The sequence below is a fragment of the Vulpes lagopus genome, chromosome 8, assembly GCF_018345385.1.
Source record: "Vulpes lagopus strain Blue_001 chromosome 8, ASM1834538v1, whole genome shotgun sequence".
NCBI lineage: Eukaryota > Metazoa > Chordata > Mammalia > Carnivora > Canidae > Vulpes > Vulpes lagopus.
In genome coordinates, this window is record NC_054831.1 from 55,249,933 (window position 1) to 55,274,097 (window position 24,165).

General features: G+C 36.3%; 1 protein-coding gene and 1 pseudogene across 9 annotated transcripts in view; one reads left to right on the plus strand and one right to left on the minus strand.

Moving 5' to 3' along the window:
- The window catches only part of WAC (WW domain containing adaptor with coiled-coil), an 86,201-nt gene that overhangs the window by 40,147 nt on the left and 21,889 nt on the right, over positions 1-24,165 (minus strand). The window lies entirely within an intron of this gene.
- Positions 18,686-22,697, plus strand: LOC121496825 (annotated as a pseudogene).

The window sequence follows — 24,165 nt, forward strand, 5'->3', positions numbered from 1 at the left end:
TTGCTGTATGACATGTGTTTATATAAAACACCCTAAACTTTAATACAGCAGGCAAAATATTCTTCAGTAAACATTGTAAGGATAAACACAATCAAAAAGAAATCAGTCAAGATAAACTCAGTGGGCAGAAAAGTTAACACAGTAGGCCTAAGACTGCTATCCTTGGAAAAGCCTGCCTGGCTGTTTGCACAGTTGGTTTTTGGCTGACAAGTGGGAAGCTAGATTTCTGGAGAGTTCCCACAAGAGCTAACAGTTGCTCACTGTGCCTAAGCTGGTTGTGCATACAATATGGGTTATGCTTAACATGCTTTCCTATTGGAAATCCAGATTTTTGGTACATGGTAGGTAGAGGTACCCATTTAACAAGCCAAATCCAATAAAAATCTTGGGTACTAAATCGCCAGTAAGCCTCCTTTATAAGTCAACCCTTCACAAATATTGTCACAATTCATTCTTGAAGAAATCAAGTATTCTAGCTGAGACAGGTAGCTGAGAAGACTCCTGGAAGCCTGCACCTGATTTCCTCCAGGCTTTGCTCTGCATAGCTTTTCCCTTAGTTGACTCTGCTTTGTATCTTTTCACAGTAATAAGTCAAAGCCATGATAATGACTAAAGACTGGGTCCTGTGACCCTCTTGGGGAAGGGGGAGAAATCACAAAACTCCAAAAACACTCATACAAAGAAAAATTCTCACAAGTTTTTAAGAAAATCTTAAACATGGGGCACCTAGGTGACTGTGTTTGAGCATCTGCCTGTGGCTCAGGTCATGATCCCAGAGTCCTGGGATCAAGAAGCAAAGGCTTCTCCCTCTAACTATGTTTCTCTGCCTCTTGTGTCCTTCATTAATAAATAAATGTTGAAAAGAAAAGAGAGAAAAGGAAATCTTAAACTGAGGCCAAAATTTGCACTTTTCAGATGTAACTCTTTTTTTTTTTTAAATCAGGTTTACAGGACAATACAGATAAGAAACAATAATATATACAAAGAATGTCATATTTATGCATCCTTAGTAGAGCTGAGATTCCCATAGAAACTTCAATATGTTGGCAATCATGAAGGCAAGGCCAATTTTATATACTAAAATGAATCCTACAATAATCCATTAAGCCTGGGTTAGATGCCCTGACATTTATTTGCATATATTCTTTTTAAGATTTTATTTATTTATGTGACAGAGAGAGAGAGAGAGAGAGAATGCACAAGCAGGGGGAGCAGCAGAGGGAGACGGAGAAAGCAGACTCTCCACTGAGCAGGGGAGTTCCACGTGGGTCTCGATCCCAGGACTCAGGACCTCAGCCAAAGGCAGATGCATAACTGACTGACCCACCCAGGCAGCCCTGCATATATTAAGCAAGATCATCTATGCTTAAATCTATAAAATTGACAAGCACCCAATTAGTTAAGCTCTTACCTCTAAATAAACAGTGCATCGTCCATCAGTCTGACAGGTGGGATCAGACAGCTTTTGGCCTAGCCTATGTTTTTTTTTTAGAGGGCTTAACAATGAAAAAACACAAGTATCAAGACACACTAGCCTAAGACTTTAGAGACAAGAGAAAACTCAATCAGCTGTTAAGAGGGAAGACATTTTCAGAGACAGGAGCTTTCTGACTAGGGATTAGAGTCTACATCCTGTGAAAGATTTTTCTAGACCATAGACCACTTAGCAAAAAAGAAGTGAGAAGCAAGATTAAGATATAGATATTTTAGTAAGGGGCTAAGAATAAACTGACATTCATAAATAGGATCCAAAACTAAGTAAAAGAGGTTTTATAGAAAGCATGGTATGGTATATCAGGCAATAAATCTTTAGATTCCAGCCAGAAGGATGTGCTTAAGAAGTGAATGCAGCACCGATTTGCCCCTACATAACAGGAGCATACTGTTATGTCTAACTCTCCTTAAAAACTGCAATTTATATTATCTTCCAATGTATTTGGGGGGGGGGGGGAATTTCACTTGAGCCTTTTAATTTCTCCACATAGTTCTTTCCAAACTGAAGTAATACACAAGTAGAAAAGCAAAGTGATTATAAACACCCTACCCAGCATCAGAGCAAGGATGATGGTGGTTATGATTTTCCAAAACTGCATTTTCCATACCTATATACAAAGTGCTACAACACAAAAATTTCTTTAAAATCTTTTATCTTGGGACGCCTGGGTGGCTCAGCAGTTGAGTGTCTCTGCCTTCAGCTCAGACCCCCCTGGATCCTGGGATCTAGTTCCACATTGGGTTCCCTGAAGGGAGCCTGCTTCTCCCTCTGCCTGTGTCTCTGCCTCTCTCATGAATAAACAAAACCTTAAAAAAAAAATAACTTTTATCTTAAAAATCCACATGAATTTTTGTTATCCTGCCCTACAATGAAGTTTGTATGTTTTAGGATAAGAAGGTTTTTTTTTAGTAGTATGGTGCATGTAAGCCTAAGATTGAGAGAAAAAAAAAAAACAAAAAACATGTGATTTGTGTTGGCAATATATCCAAAGAACAGAGCCATGCATAAAACTTGGAAGTCAGAATTTTAGTATTAAATTGGTGATTATTCAAGTACACAAAGGAAGATAATATATATACTAGTAAAAGATAGTCTCATAGATGCTATTTGGCTCAAGAGAGTAATGGAAGCAAAAGCTGTTTATGTGGTCTGGTGCCCTTTATGCTCTCTACATATTACCAAAAAGGGGGCTCAGTACTTAAAAAAAAAAATCTCTTTGAGGAAAGGTATTTATGGATAAGTGGGAGAAAAAATGATTTTAAATGATACTTTAAGAAATTAAAGTTAGCATTAATGAAGCAAGTCTTATAAAATTTCAAAGAAATGGATGATACTATTGAGATTTTGAGTTTGGAGGCAGGGTTATAATACATTTATGCCTGAGCAAAGTTCTTTCATCCAGTGCTTAATCAAAGGCAAATATGAAATGGAGGTGTATTAACTTGATTGGATGCTAATAATGTCAGACTAGAATCCAAAGATCAGCAAATTACAACATGCTTGGTGCATGTTTGCATTATTAAAGTTTTATCAGAACACAGCGACAGTCAAGCATTTAAGTATTACCTATGGCTATTTTTTTTAAAAGATTTTATTTATTTATTAATGAGAAACACAAAGAGAGAGGCAGAGACACAGATAGAGAGAGAAGCAGGCTCCTTAAGGGGAGCCTGATGTGGGACTTGATCCTGAGGCTCTGGGACCACGTGAAGGCAGACACTCAACAGTCCCTACTTTTTTCTCTTTTAATTGTGACAATGATTGTGGGACCTACAGGACTAAGAAAAATTGTGCCAACTCCTAGATTAAACATTAATTTAAGATAAATAATATAACATACTGCAAGATACTGACCCTTTTCCCTGACAGAATCTTCAATATTTAAAAGGCAGGATAATCCCTACTTGGCATCCTCTGTAACTTCAGAAGCTAAATCTTAAGGGTGAGAAGGCTAGAACCTCCAGGCTGAGAAAGATGGAGCCCTAGGAGAGTACTATGGGAAATGGGTCAAAATATGTAGCAATATGTACCTGTCTCAGCTAGAAATTAAGCAATTACATTGTACTTCCATTTAGAAAAGGAACTTGGATACTAGAGGAAAAACAGAAGGCATATATATATATTTTTTTTAATATTTTTTTCTTTATTTATTTATGATAGTTACACAGAGAGAGAGAGAGAGAGAGAGAGAGAGAGAGAGAGGCAGAGACACAGGCAGAGGGAGAAGCAGGCTCCATGCAAGGAGCCCGACGTGGGACTCAATCCAGGGTCTCCAGGATCAGGCCCTGGGCCAAAGGTAGCGCTAAACCGCAGAGCCACCAGGGCTGCCCCAGGAACATGTATTTCTATATGAGCAAACAAGGCTCGGAAATGCAACCAGCTTTTCAAAAAGTGAATCAATAGTTTTCATTCTATTTAGAAGTAAATACTATGGCATTTTTGTGTTATTCAGAACATGACAATCACTAGACTTCACTATCACATCCTCAGAGTTGGAGATTAAGTCTTAATGCCATCTACAAATAACTGGACAGAATGTGTAAGGTATACCTAGAATACTAAGTGAAAGATTTCAAGGACATCTGTCACCCTAAACTGCTATTCAAACTAATAAAAACAGATAGTAGTTAAGACTGAATAAAGTTCAGCAGTGGATCTCAAATTCCAGTATATTAAAATATAGATTTCAAGGTTGCATCTCACAGAGATTTTGATTCGCAGTATATGGGATGGGACCCCCAAGGTGTAAATTTTTAATAAGATGGTTTTGATATGGTTAGTATGTGGGCCACACTTTATTTTAAATGCTCTACTGTCTTCTGCAGTCTTTGGTCTTCCACTCATTAGTTCAAAACAAGAGAACACAAACAGTTAAAAACAAGGAGATTTTAGAAAGAAAAACCACATCTATAATGAGTATTTTTACTATAACATGTTTTCCTGACAAACCTTAAATTCTGCAAAATCACACTAAAACCAAGTCTTATGGAAAAAACAGAGTAGGAGAAAATCACTCCAAACTATGCAACTTTATTATAACCAGAGCTTTAACAAAAACTTGAACAGCACAGGCAAGCAGCTCAGCATGATTATAAACTGTTTCAGGAGATACTAAAAACGCAAAATAAATAAATAAAAAAAACAAAAAAAAAACACATTAGGGTAGAAATGAGGCTTGCTGAGGCTAAGAACACAAAAGTGAAGTTCTGAGCATTGTGGCTATCGTTAAAATGGACAGATAAGTGTAACTTGCCACAGACAAAGCCATGCAAGGCTGGGAGAGCAGAACTGAATTTTCTTTAGAGATCTTGCCTGTGCAGCAGCTGGAGGAGAGCTTTTTCTTTTCTATTTGAAGGTTATAACCCTACTCCTGCTATTCTGATTCTCCTAGCCTAAAAAAAAAATTGCACATATGAACCAACACAGCTTCAGTTTATTGATGTCATTATCCAACTTACTAATTGTACATGAGCTAAATGGTGGTGGAAAAGCAAAATGTAGCTAACTAGACTATGTCTCCTGGTGAAAGTGGAAAGGAATTAAGATAATGTGTCAACAATAGACTTTCATTTGACAGTGCCCTATAGTTGAATTACTCCCTCTAGGGTTGGTGTTATTCAAGTGATAGCCATTAGGTCACTACTAAGTACCTGAAATGTGGCTAATCTAAATTGAAATTTGCTGCATATGTAAAACACACACTGGATTCAAAGACTTAATACAAAAATAATGCAAAATAACAGCATATTAAAATTTTAAATGGATTACATGATGCACTATTTTCAACATATTAGGTTAAATGGTATATATAATTAAAGTTAACTCCAGACATTGGCTAGTAGAAAATTTTAAACTGCATACATAGCTCACTGGATAGCACTGCTCCAGATGGAAGTTGCCCACTGTCACCTTCACCTAATTAGCTGAGCCTAGAACCTAATTCTGCTTAACACAATATGCTACATTTTTTAGGACTGTAACGGCTGTGAAAATTGTACTGTAGAGTACTTAGTTTTGTTTCAAACTTTTACCAAGATGTTTATCACTTGGAAAAATTTCATCACCAACAATAATGCCATACAATACATCTGCACTTTTATCTGTCATGAACAAATAGTAACAAGGAGATTCCTTTGTTAACAGACTAAGGACCAAAAAATTAATAAACTAACAGAGATAAATCAAAGATGTAGCTTTCACTGAAAAAACTACTGCTGGGGCACCGTGGGTGGCTCCATCCCTTAAGTGTCTGTGATTTTTCAGCTCAGGTCATGATCTCAAGCCCCACCATTTGGCTCAGTTCTCAGCAAGGCGTGTGCTAGACATTCTCTCCCTCTGCCCTCCTACCTGGGGCTCACATAAATGCATTCTTTCTCTCTTAAATAAATAAATCTATAAAAAAAAGAAAAAGAAAAAAAAAACAGCACTATCCTTTACCCTTCATCCCAAATGAATATGCACATATCTTTTTTGCACAGTGATACAAACTACTTTGTACAAAGTATGTATTACATACTTCCTTTGGGACAACCCACATCTTTCCTACTCTGGTATGTGTAGGTAACATTTATGTTTATCTACAAACTAGAAATTAAATTTATCAAATACTTTAAGGGAAAGTACACATGCAAAAGAATAAAGCTAAGTTGGACTCTTTACACTATACACAAAAACTAATACAAAAACGAATCACAGAGCTGAAACCCTAAGGCTCTTATAAGAAAATACAGGCTTATTTCATCACCAAATTTCAAGTGAAAAAAATATATAAATTAGACTTCGTTGAAATTTAAGCTTTTCTTGCTTCTAAGGACATCATCAAGAAAGTGAGAAGTCAATCCAGAGCATAAAACAGATTCGCAAATCCTATTCAAAGGACTTTTATCTAGTTCTATTAGAAGGAACTCTTACAACTCAATAAAAGTAAACAGTACACTTTAAAAATGACTGAAAGGTAACAAACATCTTTTCAAAGACGACATACAAATGACCAAAAAGCACATGAAAAGATGCTCATTAATATTAGCCATTAGGGATTTGACAATCAAACCTACAATGATACTACTCACAGCCATTTAGGTAGTTATAGTCAAAAGGACAGACTGTAACAAGTGTTGAGGATGTAGAGAGACCAAAACGCTCATACACACTGCTGTCGTGAATATAAAATATTCAGCTGCTTTGGGGAGATAGTCTGGCATTTCCTTAAAAGGTTAAACACATAGCCTTAAAAAGGTTAAAACACAGATTTACCATATGACCCAGTAATTCTACTTCTAGGTATATATCCAAGAGCAGTGAAAACATGTGCCCACACGTGTTCATGGTACATTACTCTTCAGAGCCAAAGAATGGAAACAAGTCAAATGTCTGATTAACAAATATGTGTTATTCAAAAATAAAAACGAACAAGTACTGTCACAAGATATGACATGGATGAACCCTAAAAATATTATGCTGAGTCCAATAAACCAGTCACAAAAGACAACATATGGTAGGATTCCACTTAAAAACATCCTCCACAATAGGCCCATCTATAGAGATAGGAAAGAGATTGCCTAAGGCTGGGGGCAAAGTGAAAGCTATAGGGTTTCTTTTTGTGTGATTAAATTGTTCTAAAATTGATTGTGATGACAGCTGCACAACTGGGAATAATACATTAAAAACCACTGAATTGCAAACTTTAAATTGGTAAACTTTACGAGAGGTGAAGTACACATCAACAAAACTGTTAAAAAAAAAAAAAGTGCCCTACATGTGACTTTGACTTGTCTAGCTTAGATTCCTATTTCATCATTTTTCAAACTCTAATCCTATGAGATGCTTTAAATAAAAAACTGTCACATGGTCATGTAAATCTGGAAAAAGTGGAGTATGATATTCTCTTATAGAAAATTTTAAAGGACCTAAGAATTACTGAAGTAAACAAACTTTAACCTGGAAAAAAAAAATAAAGAGAATTAAGTACTGACACATGACAAACATATATGAATCATAAAAACACAATGTTAAGTCAAAGAGGCCAGTCACAAAGACCATATTTAATCCATTTATATGAAATGTCCAATATACAGTCCATGCAGCATGAAGATGGAAGGAAAAACAAGTCCAAAATAGAAAACTCTCATCAAGATACATAGATGAACAGTGGTTGGGGAGTGAGCAGGGAAAAGAAATAGGGAGTGACTACTAATAGGTATGGTGCTTTTGGTGGGAGTGGGGGTGGTACGTGACTATACCTCAAGTTTTAAAAATAGACATTTGAAATGACCAGTGAGATAAACACTCAATCCTGTAACCTGGGACTTCAGTCCAGATTTTGCCTCTGCCTAATAATAAAAATGAAGGAGGTCACTTAACTTTTTTTTTTTTTTTTTTTTTTTTACCCTCTAAAACAGATTTCCCCTCAACCACCTCCTACTACGTGCCATTACCATTTCAAATCACTATTTCCTTTAAGGTACAAATCATAATGTAAAATTATCCTGTTTGTCCATTTCATATTGTCCCTCTATTCTACTATGAGAGAAAAACTCCTGGAACAGAGGGACTTTGCCTGTTATTGTCATGGCTATAATCCCTGTAATTACAACAGTGCTTGGGTCTGTCAGTAGACTAATATAAAACGGGAAAAGTGCTTTTCCCAATATCATGAAGTATCAGAAGGAAAAAAAGCTGCATATTATAGCAGAGGTATCTCAAAGAAAACATGGGGTTTTCCCTTATAGGTAAGACATTTTTGATACTGCTCTTGAGTGTCTCTGTACACTGCACACAACATTATCTATCCAAAAATTCCCATCTGTCTGCTACTTAGTCATCCTGCCTGTGTTGAGACAGTCAAGGTGGTTGCAGTTTTGTAGATAGCTACTGGTCATCTACCATTGGACACTGTGTCTAGATGTTCTCCAACTATGAAAGGGTTGTCTATTAAAGAGAAAGTAAACATTGGCACGCTGCCTAAGTCAATTTTATATACATTAAGTAGCAGATGCAAATGTTGCTTACTATAAGGTATTTTAAAAATTAAAACAGAAGCTCAATAATTAGGAGAAGAAGCTCAACAGATCCTATTGGCTGATAATGTTTAACCGATGTATCAATTTTATGGCAACATTCTTTGGACAAATACTACATCCCTTTTCACTCTCCCTTCAATCCTATGTGGCCATTTTCTCACCAGATTCCTTGTCCAATCATAACCCTAGCCAGATTTAGAGTATATAGGTTTATTCAGGAACGGTTTCAAACTTTCAAGTAAAAAGAAATTCCTATAATGTATCTGTTCCAGAAACAGATTCAGTCATAAAAGAAACAACTACAGGGGCACCTGTAGTGGCTTAGTTAATCATCTGCCTTTGGCTCAGGTCATAATTTCAGGGTCCTGGGATCGAGCCCCATGTTGGGCTCCCTGCTCATCAGGGAGTCTGCCTCTCCCTCTCCCCCTTGTGCTCTGTATCTCTCTCAAATGAAAAAAAAAAAAAAAAAAGCCCAAAAAACAAAAAAACCCAAAACTATAAAGTCCTCACAAAGATAACAAGAACCACAGAGCAATACAGAATTAAGAGAATTTACAACTATATACATACCTCAGGCCAAGAACGCACAAAAGCTGAATACTGAGAGACTTGCACGAATACAAATCTTGAATGCTTATTTTTTTAAAAGATTGATTTATTTTAGAAAGAGCAGGCAAATGAGAAGGGGGAGGGGCAGAAGGAAAGAGAATCTAAAGCAGACTCCCCACTGAAATCTTGACCTCAAAATCAAGAGTTGGACACCTAACTCACTGAACCACCCAGGTATCCTTGAATGCTAATTTTGAAAAGCAGATAGTGAGAAACCATTTGATAAAATTTAAGCAGACTTTTGACAACAAATTACCATCTATAGGAATAAGTAGACGTTTCCTTATTATGAAAAAGATGAACTTCAAAAAGGGATGAGCTTTACACAGTGATCACTTATCATAAACTAATACCTTTTAATACCAAGAACATCCCCAATCAAGTATTTTTCCTTTTTAACCACTCTTTTGGAAATGCCATAACTTACCTTTCTAAAATAAAGACACTCAGAATCTAGAAAAACTTCAAGAAAAAGAACTCTAATCTCTTAGGCTTTTTTCTACATGTACTTTTAATATTCAAAAGTAGAATCATACTACTTTAATGCGTGGATTTTCCTACTTAAAATTCAGAGCCATTTTCCCTCATCAATAAAAGTGGTTCTACTACATCATCATTTTTAACGGCAACATTATACATCACATTGCATGCATATACCATAATATGTAATCAAAGAAATGGTTACCATTTATCTAGGTGTTGGAATTTCCAACCCGTATAAAAATGGAGTCAGCAATATCTAACACGGCAAAGAACCATAAAAGAGTCATCTTAAGAGACTACTTCCAGGGGTGTATAGGTGGTTCAGCTGTTTGGGTGTCTGCCTTCAGCTCAGGTCCTGGGATCAAGCCCCTCATTGGGCTTCCTGCTCAGTCGGGAGCCTGCTTCTCCCTCTCCCACTTCCCCTGCTTGTGCTCACTCTCTACCAAATTAATAAATTTTTTTTTTTAAAAAGAGACTACTTCCAAACTAATTTTATTTTTTTATTTTATTTATTTATTTTTATTTATTTATGATAGTCACAGAGAGAGAGAGAGGCAGAGACACAGGCGGAGGGAGAAGCAGGCTCCATGCACCGGGAGCCCGATGTGGGATTCGATCCCGGGTCTCCAGGATCGCGCCCTGGGCCAAAGGCAGGCGCCAAACCGCTGCGCCACCCAGGGATCCCCCAAACTAATTTTAAAAGCCAGTGATACAAGGATTCATGTAGCACAAAAATATGGCAATAAAAATTACATTAAGAGCAGACTTCCAGAAAGATAACAGCATGAGCATGTTTCTGTATTTGCCCTCTGTAAAACCTATCCTAATTAGAGGGAAGAAAAGAAAATTTAATCAAACCCAACAATGGAATAGTTACAATCCAATAAACTGGTATTGACAAATGGTTTAAGGAGAAAATTAAAATTCATACACAGTACAGAAAAATTACTAAAGACCAACACCCAATTCCTCTAAAGTCTAATGTTACGATGCATACTTTAAAAACTATGGCAGGCAGAAGAGCTGGGAGAGAAAGGTCGCTTGGCCCATAGACTTTTGGCCCAACTGAGCAGAGAACTACTTGAAACGGGAGGGAGGGCCCCACCATTCTAAACCTTTGCCTAGAGTCCAAGAGAGTGAGCTCTGAGAGGAGAGTTCATCACATACAGAAAAAACAATGAATGAATTGCCCTTTCCCACATTATTATCACTCTCCTCTTAATAGACACTTCTCTTACCCTTTTCTCTGATCTTTAGGCAGATTATAAACAACTAACTTCTAAGGATACGTTAATGTAGTGTCCAGGAGAATAAGAAACAGAATCAGAGAACTGAATCACTCTGCATATATACACTCGCATATATCTATATATACAGATGTACAGATATTCAAATTTACTCAACACAAGAACATACATAGAAAACACCCTACACAGGGCCTGTACAGAGACGAAAGTGATGGTATATTAACGTTAATATAGTGAAGAAAATAATTTGAAAGAAGTATCAGGAAGCCGATAATTTTTAGACAAATTCTGTTCTATTTTAAACAGGAATTCTATGAAACAAAACAAGAGATAAAAGGATAAAATAAGGGGTGGGGGAACTGGAAGAAGTAAGAGGAAGAACTTAAAGATGAAATCATCAAAGAAACAAATACTACATTTGAAGTAATAAAAAAAAAAAAAAAGCTTCCTGAAATAAAGGAAGATCTCAACCTGGAGATCGAAGGGGGTCACCATGTACCGGGAAAAATAAAGAACGAATAAAACTGAAACATTATCTTCATAGTCCGGTGAAGCTGTTGAATTTAAAAAAAAATTCTTAACGCATCTAGGCAGAAGAAGCATACCACTTATAAAACAAAAATGCTAGAATACAAAGTAGTAATGTCTTGTGCTAAGAGAAAAAAAATGGATGGGATCCAGAAAATTTTTTTTCCAACTAGGATGCCACTTATATATAACAACAATAGGAGGACTTATCAAATATTTAAGAATTCAAAAAATCAAAGCACTTATAACTTGGGGATGGTGTTATTAACAAATAACAACAATCGTAAGAAAAATCCAGCAAATCTGCAAATTGAAGCTATACTTCTAATATAGCAGTGTGCACTAAATGCACCTAAACTCACCTGGCTTAATATGTGGAATCAACAGCCACTTAGGATTACTGTTTATCTTGAGGATTTTTATGCCAAATGACTGACATTATACATCAAATATGAATTTCCTCAAAACATACTCTTTAAATTTTTCCTTTATTGTTATTTTAATTCATAAAAGCATTCTATAACAACCGTCCCTACACACACACAGTACTTATTTGACAAATACTGAACAGCAAATGCTCAAGATGGTAAAAAAAAGACGCTTACAGAATCAAACGGAACTCATTCTTCCCTGGAGTTTTACTTAGTTTCCCAAACTTAACTATGTAGCAACAGAAACTGAGGTGCTTTTTAAAACTGTTAATATTTCTGGTCGCATATGACCCCTTTTTATAAGGAGTACTTTCAGATTTGTTTGTTTGAACTTCCTAGGTGATTGATAGATACTTGCCAAAGCTACATACAACATATACTGTAACTTCTTCAAGCCTCCTTATCTTCAAGGCAGATTAAATAACATCCAGTAAATTTTACCATTTACTGTATTTTATCCTATTGCCAAGTTTTTTGACAATTGTAGTTTGGTAGGTATTGGCACTCTGGTATGTCAGATTCTAGACTGTGTCACTAGATTTGAACACAACTTTAAAATCTCTTAAAAATACGGTAGCAGCAAAATATACTTCTGTGAAAACAGAACAGCTCAAGAGTTTGGTAAGTTAAAAATTAGCTTAAATATATTAAATGAATAGTATATTTGTCCCAATGAATATACTGACCAAATATGAAAATACAGGTTATCCAGAAAAATTGTATATATTATTTTCTGAGCAAAGGAGAAAGCAAATAGATACATTTACCATCACTCTACATTGGATATAAATATTGAAGCCTTAAACTAACATATGGTAATTAAGCCTCTCCTTAAAAAAATTAGATACTTGTGAATGACTTACAGAAGAATGTGAAGAGGACCATCAATGAGAATTAAATTCTGGTTAATAGTAATGATTTATAGTAATATAGTTCAATGACTGATGACAGTAAGTAAACAGTTCCCTACTTATAATTGTCATTAAAAAGTTAAGCAGCTAACAAAGAAAAGCTGTTTCACACAAAAATGTGTATGTGAATGCACAGCTAGTTGGTTAAAAGCCCCAAACTGCAAATCACCCAAATGTCCTTCAACAGGTGAACAGTTCAACTAACTGAAGTGCATCATACCATAGACTACCCTGAGCAATGCAACAGAAATCCATCATGGATACATACCCCCTTGGTTCTCTAGGGAATTACGCTGTGTGAAAAAAAAACTCAAACTCAAAAAGTTACACAGTATGCTTCTATTTACATAACACTCTTGAAATAACAAAATTCTAATGATTGCAAGAAGCTAGCTAGTTTGCTAGAGGTCAGGGAAGAATGGAAGGAGAGAGACAGTTGTGGCTATAAAAAGCAGCACAAGATATTAACTGTGATCAAACTGTGATGAGCTGTTCTGTATCTAGACTGTGGCAGTAGTTAATCTATTACTCTGTTAATCTCATGTTAATCTATTCATGTGATAAGACTGTATGAAACACAAACACACATACATCACATGCAAAATTGGTAAAAATCTGAATAGGGCCAGTGGATTGTGAAGGACAGAATGTCACCACAAAATATGCCACTTTGGCATGTACTAAAAGACCTATGTGTATGGCAAAGCAAAATTCTATTACAAACATCTGCTCTTCTTATGATGCTGTGAGTTGCCCTCCTTCCCCTACAAAGCTCCAGGCTCCATGCCATTCCTTAGCTCAGGATGTTGTCTCATATAACTCAACTGCCAGACTCGCCCAAGAGTCCAATGTTTGGGGCACTTGTACAAAATTAATTTGTTTCCCTCCTACTAATTGGTTTTATGTCAAAGAACTTTAGAAAGAAAGAAAAATTTTTCCACCCCTACTATTGTAACTATGTCAAACTACTGGTTTTGATAATAATATACTATAGTTATGCCATGTTATTTACATAAAGGCAAACTGGATAAAAGGTACACTCTAGTATTTTTTGCTGGAAGGGCAATTTCATTATTGCTCCTCACTAGCCCCACTAAAGTTCCTCATCTCCATGAAGTATGTTTTCGGTTTAATCATCCTGCTCACTCATCTAACCTCCACATTCTCCATCTGTCACCTTCAAAATCAGTCGTTTTGCCATGCAGAGAAAACACCAGTATCTGCCAATCACACCAACAAACTCTACATCTACACTATTCATTTCCCACTGCTCTTGTTCCTTGAGTTTTCTTTTTTTCCCCCTACAATTCTAGGTTTGGTACCATTTCAGAAAGACTTTATTCAAATAATGTTTTACTGTAATGCTCCTTAAAAATAGAGTAATCTCAAAAAAAAAAAAAAATAGAGTAATCTCTTTTGTTGCTATCATTAAATTGTCATAAATTTTTTTAAAAGTTAAGACAGTTCAGGTTAGGCTTACTGTGAAATTCCCAAATCTAACTGATTAGTGCTACCACTTTAAGAGTTAAATTCTATTCAATATTCTCAATAAAAGAAAAAACAGTGCCACATTTAACGTTCCCTTAAAATCTCATGTGTTCTAACCTCTAGAACACAATCACAAAGTTTGGCTCTAAGACAAAATAAGAAATATTAGGTATTACTAAACATTCCAAATATAGGAAAAGAGATTACTTGAAAAGAGTAATTCTGAAAGAATATAGTTCTTTGTGCCTAAATCAAACAGATTTTTACTCAAAACAGGAAGAATCATAAAACAGATAAAACAAAGTAAAATACTTCGATTACCTTGAACACATTAGGGATTGTTACAGACTTCAGGTACATTATTCCAATTAATCCTCAAGCAAATTTGCAGGGGGAGTAATAAAAGTAAGTATTGTAGGGGTGCCTGGATAGCTCAGTCAATTAAGCGTTTGACTCAGTTTTGGCTCAGGTCGTATTATCTCAGGGTGGTGAGACTGAGCCCTGCCTCCTTGGGCTCCAGGCAAGATTCTCTCCCTCTCCTCCTCCTGCCCCCTTGCGCACAAGCATGGCTCTAAAATAAATAAATCTTTTTTTTTAAAGCCTATTTTACAGCTCAAAATTTATTTTTTTAAAAAATATTTTATTTATGAGAAACAGAGAAGCAGAGACATAGGCAGAGGGAGAAGCAGACTCCCTGCGGGGAGCCCGATGCAGGACTCTATCCCAGGACCCCAGGATCACTCTGTGAGCCAAAGGCAGCCGTTCAACCACTGAGCCAATCAGGTGCCCCAATTTTATTAATTTTTGTTAGCTTTCTCATCTCCTAAAGTATTTTAAGTTATATTCAAATTCAGAAACTACTATTGACCATAACATTATTTTCTCATTAAATCACCATATATTTCAGCAACTATTATGTGTAAGAACAAGACACACCAGATCAAAAGCATAAGGTAAACATAAATAGTGAAATCATTCTATTTGAATCAGATTTTCAATTAATGTCACCACCCTCAAGGAGCTTGGGGGAAAAAACGCTGAAAATATCTATGAGGAAACAACTGAAATGTCTGCAACATATCGTGTATCACAATCAGTTCCTAGTTCTCTGTTCCCCTATCCTCTCATGCTAACCCTTCCCCAAACATGCCCATTCCAAAAAAAAAAAAAAAAAAGATTCTCATATAAAAATCTAGAAGGGGAAGCCGTATTTCACTCACCATCCCACCTGATGAAAAAACTTAGAAGTTCTGCAATCCTTGTTTACCCCTTAGGGTCAAACTCCATTAAAACACAAACATATCCAAACACCCTAACGTAAATTGTTTTTAAACTACTGTTTTAAAAACACCACTTAGGAGTATCTGGGTGGCTCAGTTGGCTAAGTGTCTGCCTTCAGCTCAGGTCATAATTTGAGTCCTGGGATCCAGCCTTGTGTAGGGCTTTCTGATGAGCAGGGAGTCGGCTTCCCCCTCTCACTCTCCCAAATAAACAAATAAAATTTCCAAAAAAGTTTTTATTTTTTTAAATTTTTTTTATTTTTTTAAAGATTTTATTTATTTATTAATGAGAATACACAGAGAGGAGAAAGAGAGGCAGAGACACAGGCAGAGGGAGAAGCAGGCTCCATGCAGGGAGCCTGACATGGGATTCGATCCCGGGTCTCCAAGATCAGGCCCTGGGCTATAGGCGGCTCTAAACCACTGAGCCACCTGGGCTGCCCTCAAAAAAGCTTTTAAAACACCATTTACAAGTGAACTTTTCCTTTCTAGTTGAATTTTATCAAAAGATAATTTATGGAAGTACATTTTAGATAAAGCCTACATAAGAAAGTCAAATTCATAGAAATGACAAACAGGATAATTTTAGGAAAGGGGCAGGGCTGGGGGTGGGATGTCCAGAGGATAGTATGATTGAAAAAGGGTAGTACCCAAGAAGTTTCCTTTATTTTAAGAATGTATTTCAAATTAAGTGGGGAGCATACAGTTCTGAAGAGCAGATCATTACCTTTCATTACTGGTTCCTTTGACATCTATCACTTCATATTAAAAGAATATACTTTGACAAATGGTTTTTAAAGTCTTTAAGAAGAATCCTTTCAAAACAAAATCCTACCCAGAACAGATATCTAGAAGAAATAATAGTAGAATCGGTCTCTCCTCCCTTGCTCCTCCTAACAGTAACCTGCAAGGTACTTTTTGCAGAACACCAATGGCACCAAAATGGCAGCTTCAAAGCATGAAGGACACCAATTTAGCAACTATAGTTTCAAATAAATCTTCAACTTAAAAAATGGTGTTACAGTGATCTCTCCAGCTATAATTAAATGACAAAGAATAATCAGCATATAACACTGTAATAGTAATAAGCTGCCCTCTTAGTATCAATGAACTGTTAATGCTCTAAGGCCACTCTTCTATTTTGTATACTAAATCTCAACACTGCTCCAGCAATTGCCTCTTTGTAATATCCTATTCTGCTATATCAGTTTATCAGCATATCAATATACTTTAATGGCTCTCATAAAGGAAAGGGGAAGGGAGGAAATGAGGAATGGATGGAAAGGGAAAAGGAAAAGGAAGAGAAAAGAAAAAATAAATGAAAAGAGAAGGAGAAATCCCTTTCCTTTAACCTACATCCTACTCTAAAAGCCATACTTTTGTTGTCTATTCCTTTTATTCGAAAACTGATGCCAGATCTCACATTATCCAACCAACTGGCAGACCTACACGTAAGTCATCCACACACATCCTGGAACACTTTCTTCATTTGGTTTCCAGGAGATATTCTGCCTAAGGTTCTCTTCTACTCCACTGGCTGCTCCTTCCCAATCTCTTTGCTAGTTACTCCTCCAATCCCTGAACCTGCAGCTCTTTGTTCATGGCAGAGGTATGCAAATGATTTGCTAGTTCAATCTGATCACACCCATTCCTTTACGAAATGCCAAGGCTCCACCACACTACATTAGCTGAGTGGGGGTATTTGCAAGAGACCTTATGGCTGCAAAGTTGAAAATATTTACTCACCTTCTATAGTCTGGGTGAAATCTGGTCTTATGGTTTTAAATTCACTCTATATGCTAACGTCTCCAGCTCAATCTCCTTGAATTCCAGACCCAAGTCATCTGCCTACTCCACATCTCCCTTTGATGTCTGAACAGGATTCTCTAAGACAACCCAAACCCACAAAACTCACAACTCTACCCATATTCCAAACTTTCTGTTGTATAGTTGTTCTTGACCTCAATAAACGAAAATTCCAGCTTACAAATGCTTAGGTGAAAACTTTTGGAAGTCATTTTTCACTTCTAGTTTATCTGTTGATTCTTTCAAAATACATCCAGAATCACACCACTTCTATTTTATCATCCTAATCCAAGCCACTACTCTCTCTTTCAGCAAATCCAACAATGTCCTAAGTGATATCTCATTGTTGCTGCTTCTCTTATCCAGATAGATTAAGTCACTCAATATCCTCCAATGGTTCTTCATCTTATTCAAAGTAGAAGCCCAAATCCTTTCAAAAGCCTACAAACAAGGCCCTGCTTGATCTGGCCCTTGCCTCACCTCTTGAGCTCATCAACTTCTATCACTTCCTCACCCTAAAAACATCCATCATCCATAGCTACCTTGCTTGTTCAAGCATATCAAACATGTTCTCATGTGATGCCCTTGCCATTTACTGATCTCTGCCTGGAACAAACTTTCTTCACCCCATAGTCACATGCCTACCCTTCCTCATTTCTGTATAGCAACCCTTCCAAAATTTCTTTATAACAACCTCTACTTCCCTAGATTATTTTATTTCCTCTTATTCAGCTTTATTTTTCCATGAGGCATTACTTTTCTCTAACTCATATTATTGGTTTATTATCTCTCTCCCGTGAATGTCAATTTCTTAAGGGCAGATTTAACTATCTAGTTGTCTGTGGTATCCAGAGTGCCTGGCACATAATACATGCCCAATATACTTGTATGTGCTACATCAATCTCTTCCTGAAAATATCATGCTTTTCCTTACATTTTCTTACTTTACATATTCATTTGCTATAGTAAATTCATGTTGGTTGATCTGTACCAATGCACTACTACAGATTGCTTGATCTCTTCTAACTTTGTTTCTAGTCAACCTTTCACTTCTAGGTGCCTGCCAACTGCATCAATTAAAAAGTTTACAGTGTATAAAAATTTTGCTTCACTCTTTGCAGTGTCTTTAAAATCCCCAGGGGCAGTCCTACCTTAGGATTCCTTAAACTTCTTGAATGCAGAAGATTTTTATTGATTCTGAAACCAATTCAGTATTTTTTTTACTTGCTTTTGTTAATATAATATAGTGTTTGACGCAACGGAGTGCAGTAATAAGGACCAAGGAGAAGAAGAAAATTCTTAAATTTACACAGGTTGGTCTGCTCATATAAAACTTATTTTTATAAAAAAAAAAAGCAGACTGCTGGGGTGCCTAGGTGCTCAGTCAGTTTAGCGTGGGACTCTTGATCTCAGCCTAGGTCTTGATCTCAGGGTTGTGAGAATTCAAGCCCCGCACAGGAAAAAAAGAAGAGGAAAAAAAGTAGATTGCTGCATATAACATTGAAGAACCAAGTAGAGTAGCATCTGCATATAACATTGAAGAACCAAGTAGAGTAGCAGCAGGAAAAAACTGAAGAAAAATAATTTCACAGAGGTAAAATTTTATCTCAAGACTGAGCTTGCTAAATCTCATATACCTTATTTAGGTAATGAGAGCACTTTATGAAGCTAACAGTCTTATAATGCTGTTATATACTGCCTCAAAATGACTTATACTGGCATTGAAAATGCATTAAATTATGCCTAACAGAGAGCAGCGCCATGGCGGTTGGCAAGAACAAGCGCCTTACGAAAGGCGGCAAAAAGGGAGCTAAGAAGAAAGTGGTTGATCCATTTTCTAAGAAAGATTGGTATGATGTGAAAGCACCAGCTATGTTCAATATAAGAAATATTGGAAAAACACTAGTCGCAAGAACTCAAGGAACCAAAATTGCATCTGATGATCTCAAGGGTCGTATTTTTGAAGTGAGCCTTGCTGGTCTGCAGAATGATGAAGTTGCATTTAGGAAATTCAAGCTAATCACTGAGGATGTGCAGGGCAAAAACTGCCTAATTTCCATGGCATGGATCTTACCCATGACAAAATGTGCTCCATGGTCAAAAAATGGCAGACCATGATTGAAGCTCATGTTGATGTAAAGACTACCGATGGTTATTTGCTTCGTCTATTTTGTGTTGGTTTTACTAAAAAACGCAATAATCAGATTCGGAAGACCTCTTGCGCTCAGCACCAACAGGTCCGCCAAATCCGGAAAAAGATGATGGAAATCATGACCCAAGAGGTGCAAACAAATGACTTGAAAGAAGTGGTCAATAAACTGATTCCAGACAGCATCGGAAAAGATATAGAAAAAGCTTGTCAGTCTATTTATCCACTCCATGATGTTTTTGTTAGAAAAGTAAAAATGCTGAAGAAGCCCAAGTCTGAATTGGGAAAACTCATGGAGCTTCATGGTGAAGGTAGTAGTTCTGGAAAAGCTACGGGGGATGAGACCGGTGCTAAAGCTGAATGAGCTGATGGATATGAACCACCAGTCCAAGAATCTGTTTAAAATTCAGACATTTAATGGTGACAAATAAAAACATATTTGTGATGTTTAATTTCTTATCATTCTTTTTAAATAATCAGGCTCGGTGAAGCAGATGTTCTGAACTGACAGTGCGAACTTTTCAAAACTGTTGTATGGATCTTATCCATTGCTCTTGGCTACTAAATAGCTGCAAAAGGGTAGTGATCTATTTTAAGCTGTAGTGTCTGGATGGAAGTGTTCTAGATGGTTAATAAAAGGAAACTTTTTTAACGTGGAAAAAAAAAATTATGCCTAACAGTTTATAAGTCAATTACACAGGTACTCAAAGCTAATTTCTAAACACCTTAGGCTATAAGTACCTGTTTTTACTAGAAAAAGACGGTTTCAAGTTAAATAATTTTAACTTTAAGCAGTCTTTTCAGAAACATAACCTAAGTATCCAATTGCCAGTCCCAAATGTTAGGATAATCTCCAACTTAAAACTGTTATACACTAAATGGATTAAAGCAGCAAAGTTTTCACAACAAAACTGTGAGAAGGTAGGGAAAAAAATAGCCAACCTCAACCCAAAATAATCCATTCACATTCAGGCTAAAAACGAGTGCTAATGTAAAACAGTTCACAATGACTATAACACACATCAAATTTCTTGATGCAACCAAAACACTAACACAAAAGAGGCATTTCCCTTGAAATGCCTTGAAAGGGGTTCGTAAACCCTTAATACATTATGTTTCTGTGGTTTGAATCAAAGAGTATTCCCAAGGTTCTCTAGTGTAATCCCAAGTAACAAAATGTCATTAAGAATTAGAAGGCACACAAATACCGGCAACTCCTACTGGATCCCAAATCAGTCCAAAAATGTTCATACTTTACTCCGGGAAAAAAAAGGGTACTTCTGCACTCTTAAAGAATCTGTTGTCTTAGCATCAATATTATAACTTAGAATTGTTTTTTAAGTTTTAAATATATTTAAATTAAATGTCAAGTTTTAAATTAAAGTCCATCCCAAACTTTCTGCCACTAATCAATCACACCATGGAATTCTTAATTCCTCTATTCCATTATAATTTTATCACTCTTATAGCACAAAGCAGTGGTTGTCAAACTTTTATGTGCATCAACATCACTTCCAGGAGCATGTAAATATGCAAACATCCAGGTTTTGTAACCCAGAGGTTCTCTGATTCAGTTGGTTACTGAGTAGGACTGGGTGGCATTTTTAAACACCCCAAGGATTCTGGAACAAGTGGTTCTGGAACCACATTTGCACATGCTTCTGACCATAGGTGGGGAAAGAAGTTGGAATGTTACTCTAAAAATGTAATAAACACAGACTTCTCTGAAATAAAGTATGCTCTGAAAAACACTGAAAAAAAAAAAAGGTAGATTAGTTAAGGTTACTAGCAGTATATTTTATAGTAGATGTTCACCTTCTGCTAAAATAGAAAAAAAAAACTAGACTCTAAGTTACTAAATTGGATTTTAGTTCTCTGGCAGGAGAAATAAGATTCATGAGAAACCAACCATTTGAACCATCTGTTGCTGTCCCAGATAAGAACCACAGTACTACAGACGTTACTGTAATCATTTTGATTATTCCATTCAATTATTTCTCTTTAATAATTACTCTTAATCACACATTTTTAAAACACTAAGAATAGAAGATACCAGAGAGATCCAATAAGAAGGAAAAGTAAAGACAAACTGTGAGGCAGGAAAGTGAATTAAATGCTCATGAAACTACAAAGATGTCAGTATGGTTAAAGCTGAGCAAATGAAAAGTAAAATGAAACAAAGTCAGAGAGGTAACACTGGGAAAAGCAATGAATCACTTTGAGCCACTGTAAGGACACCTGAGAACGTTCTGAGTAGAAGAGCAATTTGATAGGACTGCTGCATAGAGAAGAAACTGAAGAACTAGAACGTAAGAAAGCAGAAAGACTGGTTAAGGAGGCTCAAGATTATTGGCCTGAGCAACCGAGAGGCTGCATGTACTATTTAACAAAGTACAGAAAACTGGGAAAAGCAGGTTAGAGAGGGGAAAATGAGAAGCTAAGTTTTGGACACTACCATATAATCACCATAAATAAAGTGTTACATATGATAACAGATGTGCTAATAAACCTAGATTGGTAACTGGGAAGCTAGAGGAAGTTAACTTCTACCTAAATCCAAGCCTAAAAAACAGGAAGAAATTAACTAGGCAAAAGGGGCTGGAGGAGAGATCATATTCTAAAAGGAAACAGCATGTGTGAAGTACCCATGTGTGAGAGAACTCATTATCTTCAAAGAACTGAAGCATATAGGAGTGCTAGAAAATTAGGAGATGTAGCAAGCTGTTCAGTGAAACACTTTTACTTTATCTTAAGGGCAGTGGGAAGACATTGAAAGATTTTTACATAAAGAATGAGCAAACATACTTTCCTTAAAAGGTGATTCTGGCTATGGTGGGGAGAGTGAACTGTAGGGGAGGGAAGGGAGAGGAGTATGCTAGTGCTTTAATTCAAGCAAAAGATGATCAGGGTCTGAGTTAGAAAAAAATGAATGGATTCAAAAGCAGTTTCAGAGGCAAGATCTAAGAGACTCACTGAGTGGATATTGGGGATAAGGGAGGATAATGGCATTAAGGAAGTCAAGAGCTAAAGAAAGGAAACCAGGATGCAAAGAGAACTGAAGTTCATACAACCGGTAAATACATAATGAGGATGTTTCACCCAAGCGTCAGTGCTCATTCCATTCCACAGCTACATAAACCTATACAACATTACAAGTATTTACTTAAGCCAGATATTTGTGTTTTGAAAAATAGGTTTTCACGGAAAATAAATTGTCAAATTAGGTATTAACATTTATACTTCATTTATACACTTTAAATATAAAATACCTGTACAGACTTTTCCCAGTTTTTTGTGTTTTGGTTTTTCTTAAAAGACTTTATTTATCTATTTATTCACGAGAGCCACGGAGAGAGATGCAGAGAGACATAGGCAGAGGGAGAAGCAGGCTCCCTGCAGGGAATCTAGTGAGGGACTTGATCCCAGAACTCCAGGATCACAACCTGAGCCAAAGGCAGATTCTCAACCACTAAGCCACCCAGGTGCCCCTTCCTCTTCCTACAGTTTTAAATGGCACTACATAATGCCTGTTTTAACACACCCATTAAGTGTATCATCCATCAAGTAAAACCCAGAAAAGGCTCTACATTTAAAATACAAAGAATACAAGATTCTCTAGAATATGAAATTAGTTAAAAAAAAAAAGTTACCCACAAAGAAACTGGTGTTTGACCAGCAGGTAAGTTTAGATAGTTTAATATACTCTTATAGGAAAGTCAAAATGAGTATATCCTGACTTAAAATAAAAAATGAATTCTGTATTTGGTGGGCAACTTAAGACTTAAATTGAAAGCATGTATTGGTTAAAAAAAAATCAAACCACTTTTTATATGAGCAAAATCTGATTTCTACATTATATACAATGAAAACTATTAAGATTTCTGTTTAAAAAGCCTTCAAAAATGTCAACCTTGTTTCTCAATTTAAACTTAAAAAAATGCAAAGAAAATTATGCTATTCTACCCTTCTCTATAGAGTGGTAAAAATACTAAATAACACTGGGGGAAAATATTCCAAAGGTCCCCACAGAAACTATATTTACAAACTATATTTGTATAACTATATTACACTCTGGCAGGAAGAGTGTTTCAGTTACCATGGAATGGCAGGACACACAACAAATATCAGAAATCATAAATCACAAAAATCATAAGGTTCTCCTGTACATATCTCAAGTCATTTATTTTGAAAGGACGTTGGAGATTATTAAAATCCAACCTTGTTGAAAAAAAAAAAAAAGAATAAAAAGCAGCAGGCAAGAAGTTACATGAATATGATCTGCCCATAGTTAAAAAGCTAATAACCAGCAAAACAAGAACTATAATATCCACATCTCAAGACCGGTACTCTTTTCGCTTTCCATGGTTTTCACCTCAATTCTTCTTATCCAATTAACAATGATCTATTCTAGCAGCATAGCAACCTGAAAGATACATTATATCCAAACCCCAAAAGGAGCTTCTTATAGAATTAGAATCCAGTCAATATTCAAAGAGCTCTGGCTCTATGATTTAATATCTTTTATTTTATGTTTCAAAAATGTTTCAACATGATACTCTAAGGGTGCCTGGGTCAGGCTCCCTGCTCAGCAAGGTATCTGCTTCTCCCTCTCCCCCCTGCTCATGCTCGCTCGTTTGCTCTCTCTCTCTCTCTCTCTCTCAAATAAATAAATAAAATCTTAAAAAAAGAAAACATGATGCTTGGACATACATATTAAAA